General features: G+C 42.2%; 1 non-coding gene across 1 annotated transcript; it reads left to right on the forward strand.

Annotated features, from left to right (window-relative positions):
• The first annotated feature begins 387 nt into the window (after positions 1 to 387).
• On the forward strand, positions 388 to 696 carry LOC117704834 (small nucleolar RNA U85). The gene has a single exon (XR_004606350.1). It is a non-coding gene; the product is annotated as a small nucleolar RNA U85 (small nucleolar RNA).
• Positions 697 to 12,895: the final 12,199 nt, after the last annotated feature.

Below are 12,895 nucleotides of genomic sequence, written 5' to 3' on the forward strand. Positions count from 1 at the left end.
CTTATTACTCAAAGATAACTAAAGTTCAACATGAGTTTGGAAGGCAACAAGCACTAAAACCATAGCAGACACCTCAGTTCTTTGTAAAGATGTTTAATTTGATGCTGCAAACTTTGGGTGGAAACTTAATTTTCACTTGTAGACACAAGCAAAGAAATAGGTCCAGATGAGTTTGTGGGATTAGCATGTAGCAAATGTTTGGAATGAGAATGTAGCAAAAGTTTGGAAAGGAATATTTCTCCTGATTGAGGAGACGGCAGGAATGGGTTTATTTTCAGCAGAGAATTTAGCTCCATCAAGTGTTTAGACTTTGACAGGAACAATGTATGCATGTATTAGTTTTATGACCAAAAATAAACTTAGCTTAGACGTTTCCATTTTGGGAAAACTAAAAGCAGAACTAAAATAAGTGTTTTAAGAAATTTGTGTTACAAACCAAATAAGAAAATTGCATACCAGGTCTGTAATCTTGGTAGATACAGAGTTATATGCATCCACTGCAAGTTATGTGCAGACCAACACACGCTTTCCCTCACTTCCACTGAGGTGAGTCTTCAGTTGTCACGTAGAAGTTGTAAATTGGGATGGAAGTAGAAACAGGCCATATTCAAGTCACCAGGGTTACTGGTCTCAAAGGACTTGGCTGTGTCATAGCTAATGACAGATGAAGTGCATATATTTGGTGATCTGATGGCTGCAAAAAAAAAAAGATAACACACATTTTGGATTAAATTTTTCAATTAACATATAAAACAATAGGTCTAGAACTGTTAGACCCAAATCTGCACATAATCAAACTGTAGCCTTTGGGGCAAAGCTTGTCACATCTGAAGACAAAAGCTCTGGTCCATTTAAACAGCTTGCCTTTATGCTCACTGCATATGTGGCCAGCAGGCCTTTGTTTCTTGTGTCCTGTCCGTCTTCTATTATTGAAGAAAAACTCCTTCTCCAAATTATCCTCAATGAGATGGATGCAAGCTATGGCCATTTCTGCCCTATAAGCTCTGTGGGTCTGGCTGGTCTACAGCTGCCTACATCAAATTGTGAGATTTTTTTTCCCCTCTGAATTGAATAGACTCTGAGAGGCAGAATCCAGGCAATTTGCATTTCTAGTGGGAACAGTTTGTTTAGTTTCATTGTGACCCTCACAGACTTGGTCCTCAGAGAAAGTCCCTGCATCTCATTTGAAGACTTTGATACTTAACAGGGCTGCTGATGCAGAGTGGATGGAGTACGATGAGATGAGGTCCCAGAGGGACTCACTCCCCACTGGATGCCCTGAGAAAACAAAGAAGACCTGGTTGCACTGAGGCCATCAGGCTTTGTGGGTGGCAACTTCCAGTTTGTTCTGGGATTGTGCTCAGCAGATAACATGTGTTCACCCCTCCCCCACATTTACGTAAGTATATACACATTTAAACACAGACACTTCCCTTCTTATTGTTGGTCTTTTTCGTTATTTTTATTTCTAGTGCTGGGAATTCTGTCTAGTATTCCATGAGTGCTCAATAAATATTGCTGAAAGAATAAATAATGACACAACGGAATGGCAACTTTCCTAGAGAGTAACAAAGCCACAGCTGTATCCTCATTGTGTGACTGTGGTACTCTATATTTTCCAAAAAGCAAGAATGTTTGTGATATAACTTTGTGTGTGCACATCTCTATATGAAATGCTTTTTAGCTTTATGAAAAATTACATAATATACACTAATGAACATGCCAAATTGGACAGGAAAAAACATAAAGTCTCAATTCTACATAAAGAACTATTGGCAACTGAGAAAATCTGGGAGCAGAAATTATTTTCTCCAAGGGAGAGCACACCAACTGGCTATTCAGGGTCAAGGAGTCAGCCATGAAAACATGTGGACTGTGCAGGTTATATATAGGAATATATGTGTATATACAAATACATATATGCATGTGATAGTAACTGATAAAAAAGAGGCCATGAATTTGAAGAAGGGTAGGAAGGAGTGTATGAGAAAATTTAGAGGAAGGAAAGGTAAGGGGAAAATATTGCAAATAAATTAGAGAGCTTCAAAAATTAGCAAAATGACATCATTTATCTGTGACAATGTGGATGAGTTTAGAGAACATGATGGTAAATGAAACAACCCAGACATGGAGAGACAGACTGCGCATCTCACTTGTATGGAATCTAAACCAGTCAAACTCAGAGAGTGTGTGGGAACCAGGGATGGGGAGGAGGATGGGGAGATGGGTATCAAAGGGTTTGACCTGTCAGTTAAACAAGAATTTCCAAGATCTGTCATAAAGCAGAGTTATTACAATTAATTATAGTACATATTTGTATTCACTACTTTTGCATGATTGTTACAAAAAATACTCAAGAAAAGCAATCTAATAGAAAAATACGTTCTTTTTAAAATGATGATATCAAAATTCAGTATATGATCACTTGGTTCCATGATGTTGGACAGAACATCTTGGGGTTGGGACCATGAAGCAAGAGTTCCCTCATCTTGGGTGGACAGAAAGCTGAGAAAGACACTCAGAAGGGAACTCAGAAAGACACTCAAGGCAGGACCATGATTTAGGCTCCAAGGATCTGTCCTCATAGACCCACTTCCTCCATTAAGTTGCCTCTTCTTAAAAGTTTCCAAAATCTCCTAAGACAGTCCCACCAGATGGGGGGCAAGCACCTAACATGCAGACCTGTATGGGACATCTCATATATAAACTGTAATAGAATTATGTATTTCAAAATAGCTGAGAAAAATTTCAAATACATGAGACATATGACTTCCAGTGGGGATCAGTTAGGGTGCTAACAGGGGATGCAGGGCCCTTGGTACTTAAAGCAGACTTCTACTATTTGCAGAGGACCAGGCTTTAATGTCATTCCCTCACACGAGCTTGTTGGTTCAGAGAGAGAAAGACTAGTTTTTAATGATAGCATTGCTTTTGTACATACATAATCAGAACAAACTGGCAGTTTCTGTTTTCTCCTGAAACTGATTAGTGTGATTTAGAAACGTAGACTGATAATAAGCAGTCTAAAGAGATAAGTGATCTTAATGCCCAGATGTCAAGAGAACTTCTCAGGATGGGACGTGGTAGCCACTGCTCGGCATCCTAGAAGCTTCTCCTTGGCATTCCATCACCCCTTTCTCCCTGGAAAGGCATTTGCAATTGCACATGGGTGTGATAAGCAGGGTTTGCTCTTTGCTTCTCTTCTAAAGAAGGAATGTATTTCCTGGCTAGACACCATGACTTACTTGATCTGCTTATTACATTGAACTTCACAAGGAACAAATAAAACTTTTATGAAAGTGTCTATAGAACAGGAATGCTGAAAGCCTCACTTATGTTTCACAGGTGCCAAACATTAGCCTAAATTCTTGCCAGCCGTGAAGTGCTGATTGAAATGGTGTAATAGTCAGCTTTCTGTGACTGTGACAAAATACCTTAAATAATCAGCTTGAAAGAAGTAAGGTTTATTTTGGTTCCAAGGAGGTCTCAGCCCTGGACTGGGTGGTCCCACTGCTCCTAGGTTGGGTAGAAGCAGTACAGCATCGATAGGGTTCCTCCAGTTCAATGATTCTCAACCTGTGGGTCATTACCCCTTTTGTGTAGGTCACATATCAGATATTCTACATACCAAATATTATGATTTATAACATTACCAAAATTATAGTTATGAAATAGCAACAAAAATACTTTTATGGTTGAGGGTCAACAGAACATGTGGAACTGTATTAAGGGGTCAGAGCATTTGGAAGGTTGAGAACCATTGAGTTAGCTGAATCAGTGCACTGCAGGTTCAGTAAGGTTCCCCATCTCAAAGAGCAAGGTGGTTAGTGAATAAATGACTGGGGACCAAGTCTTTATCACACGGGTCTTTTGGGGATATAGTGACAGTCATTCGAACCATAACTAACAAACAAAGCTTTTATATCCTCAGTTACTGTGTGAAAATCACCCCAGAGTTTCACCTGCTTGGTGAAATTTTACATCTTTCTTTTCATGGCTTAACTGTTGGATGGTTAGATGTTGATGTTCATATAGTCTGGTTAATATTGTATAAGTCACCTAAAAAGAAGCCTTAAATATGCCATTTTAAAGGAGGATTTGCTATGTCCCATTTTCTCTGGATTCACGCTGAAGCATCCTGTATTGCCCCAGACTTCTGACCTCAAATGCATTGAGGGAGGACATTCAGGGAAATCCCAACATACAAGGCAGCAGAATTGCCTGCTGAATTGAAGCCAATTTACCGCTTTGTGAGGCTCTCACCCAATTTGATGCTTAGCACCCTTTGAACTGCATCAAAGGGGCTGATATCAGACTTGTTCTTCTCTCTTCTACAAAACCTATCACCTCCAGTATCTTGCAAATTCTTTTTCCAAAGATACTTTCCTCAGTCCTCCTAGCCTCTAGTTCTATATTAGAAAAGTACTGTCTAGAACTCAATACCTGCTTCAGACCCTTGGCAGGGGGAGAGCCCTGTGAGGAAATTCCTCCCTCCTGATGCAGATGCTCAGGGGAAAGGAGAGCCCCACAGCCAGTGAGTTCAACATTGCAGGACCCAGGCCAGGACCTAGAGAAGACAATGACTGAGAACAGGAAGTAGGCTGTATAGAGCTAGGAAAAGTGCTCCCAAGGGACAGGCGAGGGGCAGAAAAGGAAGAGGGATGACTTCCTTGACCTTTAACCGAAAGCAAGGCAGAACACTCATCATAATCTTCTCACTAGAAAAGTGGCAATCATATTTTTCTAGGTACAAAAATGATGTTATCATCGTTATATCAATCTTCCCTGCTACTTTGTGTGTGTGTGTGTTGTACATATGTGTGAGTTTCTGTGTTTATGTATATGCAAATACATTTGTGTATAGATGCATGTACATGTGGAGGTCAGACATGGATGTTGGGTGTCTTCTTCATTTCCTCTCCACTTTATATTCTGAGTTAGAGTCTCTCAGTAGCCTCAAAGCTCACTGATTCAGTTAGCCTGGCTGGCTGGTGAACTCCAGGAATTTTTTTGTCTCTGTCTCCTCAGTGCAGGGTTAGCAGGAATGTGTCACCACACCTAGATTTTTACATGGATGCTGTGGGTCTGAACTCAGGTCCTCATGCTCATTTGGCAAGCATGCAATGGAATGGATCATTGCCCTAGCCCTTTGTCAGCAAAGTATCAGTACTTCTTAGCCATTCTGAATAAACAGGTGCTGGCTCTCAGAGTAAGTTATGGGCTAAAACTTCGAGTGACAAGGACATCTCATGATTCTTTATGGAGCTAAAACATGTGGGCTGTAGTGTTTCTGCTAGAAGCAGGGATTGATCATGGCATGGTGGAATCTTTCTGGAAACTTCTGTGTACGTTTCTTATCTTCGATTCAGCTGACACAGCATGGAGAAAGCTATTCCTGACAGGGGTCTTAAAAGTTCCAGGCTGAATGCCTCAGTGTGGGGGAATTTGAAGACAGGAAGGCGGAAGTGAATGGATAGATGGGGGCACATCCTCATAGGAGTAGCAGGAGGGGGACAGGATAAGGGGTTTCTGGGGTGGGGGAATGGGGAAAGGGGATAACATCTGAAATGTAAATAAATAAAATCTCCAATAAAAAAGTTCCAGTTCTCAGAAGGACCCATCTCCTGATATGCTTTAAAATCTTTACTGAAAAATCATTTTAAATTCCAAAACTACCTACACAGATGACAAAGGACTTGGAGGGGACATGATGATGACTTTCAAGCACATCTACAGATTCCTTGAAAGAGATTGAACTTGATTTTTCTTTCCTGATGGTGGGCTGGACTGAGTGATGGACTGGACACAAAATGAGCCCTATATGGAGGTGCCATTTCTAAAGCTAGAAAAAGAAGCTGCTTTCTGATTTACTCTGTCCTTTGTATAGGCTGATGTTCCCAGAAAGAAAAAAAAAATGCTTCACCTATGCTAAATATTCCACAAAGCTGCTTGACTGATTACGACTTCTGGGTTGTGGGAAGTAGGAATGTTGCAAGTCTATAGCCAAATTATCTTAGACACTCTTTAGCTCCAATGTGTTTGAAAAAATGCCATGATTTAGGACTCTACCTTGTTCTATAACTACAAAAACTTCATGAATCCATTTCCACATTAGAATGTGGCATTTAGGGACAACCAGAATCTGTTCTTTGGCTATGATTTCTGCCATTTGGCTCCAAAACAAACTCTTATTCCCTTTGAGCTAAGAGCTGTGTTTTGTATTGACATAGTCTTGGACTGTTTTCAGGAGGGGAAGCTGGCTGCCTCATTGGGAGACTGTCTTGCATTCCTCTAGAGAAGTGCACACAGCCCACAGGTGAGCATGCTTTTGGACAGTCATATGAGTGAGTCAACAGACCAGTTCCAGAAGCCCAGCAACCAGCATCCTTCCTCTGTCTCCACGAGAGTCCTCAAGCCAGTGACCAGCCAAGTCATGCTCAATAGTTTTACTCTCAGAAACTGAGCGTGATATGTTTATCCATTTGATGTGTTAAGTTTCAGGGCAATATTTTCTCCCAAATTACACAGCTAATACATAGTGCACAATGCAGATACCCCAGCCTGAGGCCACGATACCTCAAAGTTGTTAGATGGGTGACTGTGGTCCAGGTCTAGAAACACAACTTTTCTACTTTCTCTTCTCATGTTTTCAGAATGTTCTATACAGAATAAGCATGCTGCATCTGAAAATCTGAACTGCAAAATGCTCTAATGTTTAAAAGGTTTTGAGCATGAACATGATAGCACAATTTGAAAAGTTCACACCTTCAAGTGTCAAAGGCTCCATTAAAATATAGTTGTGTTGTGTTCATAAAACTACCTTCAGCCTATGTGTATAAAATACATAGGGAAAAGAAATGAATTTTGTGTTAAGAGTTCCACCCTCAGTATAGTTCATTACATATGTGTGAGAATTTCACAATATGAAAAAAATCTCAATTCAGAGAAACTTCTGGATAAAGAGCACTCAAGCTCTGTGGTACTCTCTGACACACTTCAGTCTGATGCTAATCCCACAGCATGTCCTCACTTAATAGAGCCACTACACCTGGATCCAGGGAGTCACAGTGGCATCATGGATGTTGTGGACACTCCCACGCCCATTTTAGCTTATGACATCATCTCTCGCTGCTGAGGCCTTTGCAAAGTGAGACCAGGCGCTGTGTTAAAGAGGTTTGCCAGCCAGGATCATGGTTCTTTTCTTCTTGTCACTGGGAGCTGTGTATCCTCAAGCCTTGCTTTCTCTCTCTCAGTCGTTTTGCTCTGATATAGGCAGCTGGAGAAGAGCAGAGACAGGCATCTATAATAACCTCAGGCATTTGAGGTTGATAACATCCCAGGATGTTCTTTTATGAGGCTTCTAGAGGTCTCCCGTGAATTACCCTAGTAGGTACTAGAAATGCTTAAAATCCCAAAATCTGAGTGGACAGCTTGAGTCCACTTGAACCCTTGGCATATAAAAGAAGCAATCAGCTGGACTGTGAAAAACTTAGCTTAAACTCTACTCTGAAGTGGGAGCCATTGTTCTGTATGAAATAGCCATTTGCAGCTAAGCCTGAAATAGGAAGAACAGTGCCATTGTCCATGTCCCAGAAGGATGTACATTTGATATCGACTTTCCTCTAGTGGGTAGGCCTCGCACCCAATTAGAAAGTGCTAAGTTACCCTTGTAATGGTCATGCCACTGTTGTGCCTATGGGTACATCTTACTGACAGGCCAGCAGAGCACACAGGGTCCACAACTATTTCACAAGGCCCATGATGGCGATGTCTTGGGCCCTAGGAGAGAACCTAACGCAGATCTTTTACTAAAGCTGATGTGCTGTCCAAGTGCCATATTTATGCTTTTTTTTTAATGGCTTAGAGATGCTCTCAGACTTGATCAGAGATGTTTTTTTCTGCAGTGGGTTGTGATAAGTGTAGAGGCTGGTAACTTGCTAAGGTGATAAGAATAAATGACTTGAGTGCTCATAAGCCAGTTATTTGTGTTGTTCTCCCTAAGGCTCAGGGCACTTGGGAGAAAAGAGCTTGGGCAGAATGTAAGAGTTGGAGGATGGGGAGGCAGGCAGTGAGATGCTATCTGATAAGGATATTGTTGTTATCCCCATGAACTCACAGCAGCAGCAGCCATGGTTACCTATTCAACCCCTACAAAAGGCAGGGCTAACTAATAATCCATCACACATGGGGGTTTCATGAAGGCTTCTCCTCTCTGAGTAGTTATTAGTCAGTTAATGGTTGGTAGGGAGTCTTTCCTCAGTGGTGTAGCCTCTAGTAACTTGCCTTGCTTAAGTGAATAATCCTGAATCATACAAGTAACCCTAATTAAACACAGTGATCACATGCATGTACATGTAGTCTCTCTCTCTCTCTCTCTCTCTCTCTCTCTCTCTCTCTCTCTCTCTCTCTCTCTCTCCCTCTGAAGAGGTTCAGAGGGAGTGAAAGGGGCTGAGAAATGATAATGGCCAGATATAATTAAAGTACCTTGTATATGTATATATGCATATATATGAAAATATGAAAGAATTAAAGCAAAGAAGACATGGTATCAAGTCTGACAGTGCTGTAGGCATGTAATCCCAGTACTCAGGAGGCTGAAGCATGGGGAATTATAAATTCAAGGCCAGCATAGATTCCACAGTGAAACCTTGTCTCAAACAAGCATGTAAACAAACAAACAAACAAAAAATAGAGACACAATATGGACACATGAGCTTCACCACCCATAATCCCCAAACCCCAAATTCCAGGGGCTAGTAAGTAGCATAGATCACCCAAACATCCCTTTCCAAGGAAGAATGCCACATTCCCCTGAACTTCTCAGCAGTTGCACTGCTTTCTCTTCTTTCAGGCCCCTCCACCTCCCAATGCCATGTCAGACCTCTCTGCTGGTTTAGAAACCTTTTCACAAATGTGTCAAAGGTAAAAAATTTTGTCTGGATCCTGGCAAGCCTTCATGTTTTGATGCCTCATAGGATGATAGAAGTTAGGCTTCAGAGACAGACGGCCTTGTTTATGGAGAAAGTTCTAAAGAGAGGTGGAGCTTAGATAGTGTTTCATGGGGCTATTCCAGGAGCCCTGGAATTTTTCCTCCTTTGTTGTTCTTGGTTGCGTGTCTGAGAGATGAGGGCTTAAAAATAAAGCCCCGACATCATCCCAGACACTAAATCTGGAGCGTCCAGCTGTGTTCTCTGCTGTGCTGAAAGAATGAGGGATTTTTCTGTCTCAAGGTCACTTGTGGCTTCATTATTAAACTAGCAAGAAGGGTGGGATGGGGCCAAGGGAGCGAGCCCTTGAGCTTCAGCAGCTGTGGCTTCCATTGTACAAGTTATAAAGGTTTTTCAACAGCCAGAATACTTTAGTTTGATTGCACCACATTACCCTCTGGACGTGATGTGCTGATGTGTGCCTCTGAACATGCACACGCCAAGCCACTGTGTGAATCTCCTTATTCATCCAACTCCTTGATCCCTCTGGCCCCACAGACCCAAGGCCAACCACCCTGTGTTGTTTTCTCCTGGGGTGGTAGCATCTTTCTTCATTCCAGTCATGTATTCTCACTTAGTCTGAATACTTCAATGCTGCACAGGTCACTGCTTGCCAGGTCCTCATCTCTCTACAACATATGGATGACTCAAAAGGCACCTTTCCCATTCAGGAGAAGCTTTTGGAGCTTTTCCTGTGCCTCAGTGCTAATGATATTAATTCTCAAATTTGTTTCATTTCTTGAGGTTTGGGCTTCAAGAACTTATCTACCTGTTTATCTCTGGCTCTGAGCACCTTCATTTAGCTCTTCCTTCAGCCACCTCAGCTATTGTGTTACCTCCCAAAGCCACTGGCTTTTCCTAGGCTCCTCACCATGGAAGAATCATGATTCCTACCATTACCCACATCCAACCCATTAAGATCCCCTGAAGTTCTGCTTCTTCCACTGCCTTTTGATACAGACAAACACAGGGACACAAACTATGTCATCATTTGCCTTCCTTGTATCTCCCTGGAAGGATCAATTAACCCAACCCATAGAGGCCAAAGAGTTCAGGTCTCACAGGGCAGAACTTGGCCAGCAAGAGAAAACAACAAGATGTGCAAAAATGAACCTCTTTTCCTACTTGTCCTTCCTGTCCTCAAAGGTCATCCTGAGTTCAGACTTTCTCTACTCACCCACAGAGCAGCTGCTGCTTTTGTCTCTGCCTCCTTCACCTTCTTACACCCTCATGCTGCTCTGGCGCTCTGAGAACAGGCAGATTCCAGGCTACTAAGCAAGCAGTACTTAAGACAGAGACATAGTTACTGAACTTGCTGCATGCACTCCAGGTATAAGCCATGCCACAAACCCAGAGAAGAGGTCAATCTTCTTTCTGCTCTTCACAACCATCAGTGCCCAACAACCTTCTGTCCTAACTCCTAAACATCCCAGAATTCCCTAATCTCCTCTGCATTTATGCATCTTTTCTTTTCATATTTCCATTGACATTATCATCTTGGACTATCTTCAGATAAAGGATACAGAATGTTATTCAGCTTTCAGGTACATACACAAAAGATTTTTTTCTGAGATACAAGGTAAGCCTCATCTCTCTATTTAGAACATTCCATTGTCTTCAACCTTGTCCTGAAGGCTTTTAAGATGTACTCTTTCATTCATGTCTCTGGGGGCCTGTTCTCCACCCCTCTTTCATATACCTGTACCAGTTTCTGCTTTAAGCTCCCAGGCAGCATATAAGCATGAGGGTACCATTCATGAGCAAGAGCAGATGCTCTGAAACTCTAGTTATGTGGTAGAGGCTCTCGTTTGTTAAGCATTGGGACAGCTGTCTTAGTGTGAGTCCCATGGCTAGATGCTCTGACAAGGATTTAGGTGTGATGTACATTTGGAGGAGTATCCAGGAAACTCTAGGAAGTTAATGCAGAAGTGAGGCAGGAATGGTCAGGTAGCCATGTGGAAGGCAAGGATGCTATCTCTCTGGTGTGTGTGTGTGTGTGTGTGTGTGTGTGTGTGTGTGTGTGTGTGTTTATCTAAGTCTCTAGAATGTCAGCCACCAGGCTACTGTGAAGTTAATCTGAAAGGCATGTGGAGCAGTGGGTGAAGCATCAATGCTGCAATGGAGAAGAGTAGAAGAGAGCAGCTGAAACCTCAGACATCCTCTACTCCAGGCTTATGGAAGGGACAGAAATACAGTCTTTCATATTTGTGAGGGACTGGCTTCAGGACCTCATCAGATACCCAAATCCAAGGGCAAGCATTTAAATGCCCAGTCTATGGGAGTTATGTCACTCAAATATGTCAGTTATGTCACACTGAGGAGCTGTGAAGTGATGGAGAACACTACAGGATGTTGTTAAATGTCACTATCCACTCAGCATGTGAGGAGCTGCAAAATCAAGCTTTGCTTTTGGGATTTTTAAAAATGAATATTTTGATCCATAGCTGTTGGATTCAGGGATCCCCTGGATGTGACAGGCAGGCTAAGACAAGAGAAACAATGGGTGTCAGAGAAGAAGTCGCATGTGCAGAAGTTCATAGCAAGGAAGTGCTGGGGTTTCTGAGTTAAGAGCAGGAATCCAACCACATGCATGGTTGACTACAGGGAAACAATGAGTACATCATTGGCAGTTGGAAATTCACTGGCAGGTATTGAGAGCCATTCCTCCTGTCTCTGAGACCAGATTCTTCAGGAGATCTAGAGCCCTTGGGTGACTTAGATAAACAGAAGTCTGCATGCTAATAGGTTTTAGCTGCTTTTGATGATGTTACAGGGTCTTCCACTAGTTTTCAATAAAGTACTCTAAATGACACTGGCATTGTCACAAAGAAGGCATTATCACAACCCTGGAACCTTCCCCTCAAAGAAGAGAGGCTTCAAGTCTAATTAGAAAGTAGTTAACTACAGCACAACTGCCCTATCACTACTGTACCAGTGTCAAGTCAGTGTTGGAGCATGCAGGCTCCAGCCTTGGGTAAGAACAATGATTTCTTTTCTTCCTCAGAAGCCTGACTGCATAGCACCTTCTGGCACTACAAAAGTTAGCCAACAGGGAAGAACTTTCCAAGTCGTCAGAAATTGATTTCTCTATGTGCTGGTAGTCTAATTTCCAGCTTGAGAAATTATGCAGAACATCTTCCAAGTCTTCTTGGAGCCACCAAACAAATTCAGTTAAGTCTTAGAGTGAGTGCCAAGACAGGAAACCTAAGAAGAGACTAATTCCACCCACTGACGAATCTTAGGGGTTATGAGCTAAGATGTTAGAGCTCAGGAGCTGGGGCAACCCGGGTCACCAAAGCCAGAAGGCTCTAGCTGTGGCTGGAGCTCTTGTGGAGAAGGCTGGCTGCTCCAGAATTTCTCCTTCCTTGACTTCTGTTCTCTCTGTCAGGATGGACAAGAAGGCCAAGTAAGAAATGGGGAGCAATCCTGTCTACATGGCTGAGAGATGCTAAGCTCACTGACCACAAGTATACTAACACCTTATGTTGAAGGTACCATAGGATGACTCTACCACTGTCTTCCGATCTAGCTTTCTGCTGAAGGACATAATGCCCTTGCTCCTGCAAAGACCTCTGGGTATCGCTGTTTCATTGGTTAGTTAAGTCTCACTGGTTGCTGTGTGACTTGAACTGATATAATGAAATTCATGATTTGCATGATCCCAGATGCCTGTACCATGTGAATCGATTATAATACACAAACAGGGAAAAAAAGTAAATCCATCAAATGTAGAAGCAGCTGTCATCATAGTCTGAGGGTGAGCCAGATCCTACTGCTCAGAAGAGTGAGAGAACTTGATTTTTCGGCTCAGTTGGACTTGCTGATTCAAATACTCAGTTAATTGACTTTGACTATTAAAATAGTGAAGACTGGGAGGAGAATGAGGGTGATATTCATAAGACATAGAA

Source organism: Arvicanthis niloticus, chromosome 2 (genome assembly GCF_011762505.2).
Source record: "Arvicanthis niloticus isolate mArvNil1 chromosome 2, mArvNil1.pat.X, whole genome shotgun sequence".
NCBI lineage: Eukaryota > Metazoa > Chordata > Mammalia > Rodentia > Muridae > Arvicanthis > Arvicanthis niloticus.